General features: G+C 52.7%; 1 long non-coding RNA gene across 1 annotated transcript; it reads right to left on the reverse strand.

Annotated features, from left to right (window-relative positions):
• Positions 1 to 328: 328 nt before the first annotated feature.
• LOC123049451 (uncharacterized) lies at positions 329 to 2193 on the reverse strand. Its single transcript, XR_006423590.1, has 3 exons — positions 1592 to 2193; positions 1214 to 1504; positions 329 to 421 (listed from the first exon to the last, which is right to left on the reverse strand). It is a non-coding gene; the product is annotated as an uncharacterized lncRNA (long non-coding RNA).
• Between the last annotated feature and the right edge of the window lie 2910 nt (positions 2194 to 5103).

The raw sequence follows: 5103 nt of genomic DNA on the forward strand, positions 1-5103 counted from the left end.
GAACAAAACACCAGGCATAAGGCCGAGCCTTCCACCCTTTACCAAGTATATAGATGCATTAATTAAGATAAGAGATATTGTGATATCCCAACATAAACATGTTCCAACATGGAACAAACTTCATCTTCACCTGCAACTAGCAACGCTATAAGAGGGGCTGAGCAAAAGCGGTAACATAGCCAAACAACTGTTTGCTAGGAAAGGTGGGTTAGAGGCTTGACATGGCAATATGGGAGGCATGATATAGCAAGTGGTAGGTAGCGCGGCATAGCAATAGAGCGAACAACTAGCAGCAAAGATAAAAGTGATTTCGAGGGTATGGTCATCTTGCCTGAAATCCCGCTAGGAATAAGAACGAGTCCAAGAAGAAGACAAGCGGACGTAGTCGAACGAATCCTCACACTCCGAAACGAAACCGAAGCTAACGAGACAAGCAAACCGGAAAGAAGCAAGCAACATAGTAAACAACCATCACATAAACATGGCATGATGCACAATCAAGTATGATGCATGTCCGGTTTAATGAGCATGGCATGGCAAAGTGCAACAAACAACACTACAAATTAAGTGGAGCTCAATATGCAACGAGTTGCATATTGACGAAACACCACATTCAAGTTATTTAGTTCGCTCTTGTTTATGTACCCAACAATATTAAATGTTATTAAACATGGCAAGGGGTGAAGCATATGAAAACTACCTAGCTAGGCAAGTTTAAATGAGGCCGGAACAACAAACAACAATTCCAGAAAATCCTCATGTCCATTTTTCGAATTAGCTACTGTTCTGCCCTAAAACATCTTTTAATGTTATTAAACAGTAAAACAAAGTGCACCATGTTAACCTATGCATTTTTCTACCCCCATTTACATATAAAGAACATTTAATTTGGAGCTACGGTTAACTAGTTATGAAATAATTCATTTTAACATGCTATTTATGCAAAATTAAATAAACAGCAAGTTTAAACATTTTAAACATGGATGAGAGCAGCATATTATGAAACTAGATGAAATTCTAGACATTTTACATACTTAAACCATTTTAATCCGATGCACGGTTGTGGAGTTATTAAATGCATGATGTTTGAGGGTTTATCTATAAAACTGTAGTTCTCTGGATAAATGCGAAAATCGCAGCAGCAGGAAAAAAACACTACGGGCCGAATCTGGCTGGCCCAATGGTGCACACGAGAGGGGCGGGTGCTGCTCACCCTGGGCCAAGGCCCAGCTGATGGGGAGGAGGCCGGGCAGGCCAGATCTGGCAGGTGGGGAGGAGGTCAACGCAGCGGCGCAGGCGTGCGCTCGATGCAGCGCTGCTGCATCTAACTGCAGAAGAACTGCAGCGGCGCCATGGCGGCAGGAAGCAGGGGGTCACCGCGGCGGGGCTCCTTCCGGCTGGATCACGCCAGATCCCGCGGGAACGGAGCGAGGGCGAACGGATCCACGCACGAGTAGTCGAGGCAGGAGCTCGAGGCGGCAAACTTGAAGGAGGCTGCTGTTAACTGAAGAAAAGACAGAGTTCAGAGGGAAACAGGGGAAGGAAGGAGAGATAGAGATGCACTGAGATGGAAAGGGCGCGACGGGGCGACCTGGGGTTGGCGGCGACGACGAGGCCGGTCGTCAGAGGCACGAAGGCGAGGCCGTGGTTACGAGGGTGGCAAGGCAAGCCTCCGCTTGTGGTGCCCATGGCTGCATGAGCGACCTTCCTTTAGAAAAGCAAAGAGATGGAGTTGAGAGAACGAGGACGACCGAAGAAGGAAAAGGGGATGCGCGCTGCTCATCTGTGGCGGGTACGGAGCAAGGCGGCGGTGGAGCATCTGGGCACGGGGAAATGGCCTGGAGAAACTGCACAAGGCCGAGCGCCATGGTGGTTGCAGTGTCGTCGGCCTCCACGCTAAGGACGGCAGAGCTCGGCGAGGGGGGTGCGGAGAGGAGGCATGCGAGGCAGGGGATGGAGTGGACGCGGAGGGAATGGAGCTCCGGCGGCTTGGCTGCTCCGGGCGGGGCTCAAGGAGCTCGGCGAGGGCTGCAGAGCTCTGTTGAGGCTTGCTGGGGATCGAGCCACCTAGGGGAGGCACTGCTGCAGGCTGGATGGATGGATTGGGTGGCGGCGGAAAACAAGGGACTTGGTCGGAGAGAATTTGGATCGGGAGGAGATCCCGAGGTGGGAGGTGGAGTGTGGCGGCGGCGATTGGATAGGGGAGGAATGGATGAGATAGCCTAGGGTTTAGACTGTTTATATAGCAAGGGTAGCTTAGGTGCTAGATAGGACCCTCCGATTTTAATCGGACGGTCCCGGATAAATAGGCTAGAGAATCCAAATGAGAAATCGGAGATGTTTTATAGATGTTTGGAGATGATCCGGACGCACTGGTCGCAACTGCTCGGGTCAGGTTTGGGACAGCTTTCGGACGCGCGCAAGGGCATCAGTGGGATGTGCCGAGAGACAAGACGATCATGTGCCAACGTGTGGTTGGTCTCGAACCGGTCAACGACGACAAAGGAGAGAACCTGCAACTATGAACGGATGCAAGTTTTGAAAAATGACGGCAACGAAGTGCCGATGCAACGCAGATGATGCGATGATGAATGCAACACACAAATAAAACACACCGCGATAACAAAATAATTGGGCGGCATCTGGAGCGTCGGTCTTGGGGCGTCACACCAGCCACCGCGGGTTCGGTCCGTCGCAATGACACTTGTGATAACATTTCCATAGCTTCGTCCGACCCACGGACCCACCGCGACCAGCGCCAAGTTCTTCGAGAACGAGCCCACGAAGATGCTAGAACGACCATCGAGCGCCGGCGCGATACACGCCACCAATCGGATAAGCGGGCGGGACCCGCTATGGACCACCCAGCACCGGGGGGCTCCGGCGGCCTACCTTACGGGGTGGGTTGCCCAGCCTTTACCCGTGAGCTGCGGCAGTTCCAATGGCCGTCCCACCACACGTTCAAGCCCGACGTCGGCGAGAAGTACAAAGACAAGACCCATCCGTCAGAGTTCCTCAGCATCTACACCATGGCGATGCAAGCTTCCGGAGCTCGCGATGATAAGGTGCTTGCCAATTACTTCCCGTTGGCACTGAAGCCCAACGTCATGTCTTGGTTTGATGCACTTGCCGGCGGATTCCATTTCTTCTTGGTCAGATCTGTGCCATGAGTTCATTGGTGCCTTCACCGGGGGCCACCAATCTCATGGCCAGGCCACTGATTTGCATATCATTCCCTAGAAGGAAGGGGAGACCCTGCGCAAGTACATCCAGAGGTTCAGCCGGGTGCAGTACAACATCCCCGATGTTCATCCCGCCGCCGTGATTAGCGTGTTCCATCAGAACATGCGCAACCACAAGATGCGCAAAGAGCTAGCAATGAACAAGGTTAAGGATGTGGCCGAACTTTATGTTCTGGACGATAGGTGCGCCCGGGCTGAAGAGGGAAGGAAGTACCCCGGCGAGGACGCTAGCGCGGAAACTGACTCTACTCATGAGGACACCGCTGCCCGACGAAGAAGGGCCGGCGTCGCAACAGGAAACGTAAGGGCAAGACCGTGCTTGCCGTCGAGGTATCCGACACCACCGGCGCCGCCAAGAAGGCTAAGGCAGACGACCCCAGCAAGGAAATTGCCGGGTGCGCCGCTTGCTGGGCCTTGGCGGCTGCCGACAAGCCAAGGGGCTCCGACAAGCAGTATTGCAAGATCCATCGCACCAAGGGCCACGACCTCTAGAACTGCCGACAAGTCGAGCTACTTGCTGAGAAGCAAAAGGCCGAGTATGACAGGCAGGACAAGGAGAAGGGTCAGGATGGTGCCGAAGGATCCGGCAAGAAGCGTGGCGGCCAAGGCGGCCGCCGCGGCAAGAACAACTAACAAGAGAGGCCCGCTCGGGGCCGCGACAAGAAGCAAGAAGACGATGATCATGACGAGGACGACGAGTCCGGCGAGCAAGAGTTTCAGAAGGCTACAAAGGCCATGTGCGTTGATGGTGGCGCCTCGCTGCATACTTCTCACCGCCAGCTCAAACAGTGGGCGCGTGAGATCACAGCAGTAGAGCCCTTGTTCGATGCTCAGAAGCCGCTGAAGTGGTCCAGCACGCCCCTCATCTTTGACGCCGAGGACCACCCTGACCGCACAACTGCGGTCGGGTGCTTGCCGTTGTTGGTCTCACCAACGATACGCAACCTCAAGGTGAACAAGATGCTGGTTGACGGCGGGGCTGGTCTGAACTTGATCTCACCCGTTGTGTTCAAAAGGCTGCAAATTCCTGTTGGAGACCTCGAGGAAACGGGCACGTTTCAAGGGGTCAACCCGGGAAGGAGCCAGCCGAAGGGAAAAGGTCACATTGCTTGTGACATTTGGAGGCGAGTTGAACTACAGGACGGAGAGGATTGTCTTTGATGTAGCCGAGATCCCCTTGCCCTACAATGGGATCCTCGGCCGCCTGGCACTAGCCAAGTTCATGGCAGCGTCACACTACGCCTACAACACGCTGAAGATGCCTGGGCCGATGAACATCATTACCGTCCCCTCCGACAGGAAGGACGTGTTGATCTGCACCGACCTACTCTACCGGGAAGCAGTTGCAGCAGCTGCGCCAAGGCACTTGCTCCTGCCGCTGAAGCCCCGGGAGGGAAGAAGAAGACCGGCCAGACCTCTTGCACCCACTCTGGCAAGCGCACCTCTTCGGAGTGTTGTGCTATGAAAGTGCGTTATATTGACTAGAGGGGGGTGAATAGGAGATTTTTATGAATTCTTCACTGAGGAATTTGCCAGTGAGGAAATTCCTTAGCGAAGAACTACTTGCAGCGGAATAAGTACTCAAAAGTATGCATAGAAGAACACAAGCATGGTCATCATGATGAAATGAAGACAAGCACAGAGTACAGAAAGCGTAAACACAAGATAACACAGGATGAAGACAAACAGACTGAAGAAATTGAACTGAGGAAATTGTGAAAGTCTTCATTCAGAGTCTTCAAACACAAATATGAACAAGTGCACAACAAATTTATGAGGAAATGAAAGAGTTGAGGAAATAGAACCAGTAAGCTTGGTGAAGACAATGATTTGGTAGACCAGTTCCAACTGCTGTCTCAGT

This window comes from Triticum aestivum, chromosome 2D (genome assembly GCF_018294505.1).
Source record: "Triticum aestivum cultivar Chinese Spring chromosome 2D, IWGSC CS RefSeq v2.1, whole genome shotgun sequence".
Taxonomy (NCBI): Eukaryota; Viridiplantae; Streptophyta; class Magnoliopsida; order Poales; family Poaceae; genus Triticum; species Triticum aestivum.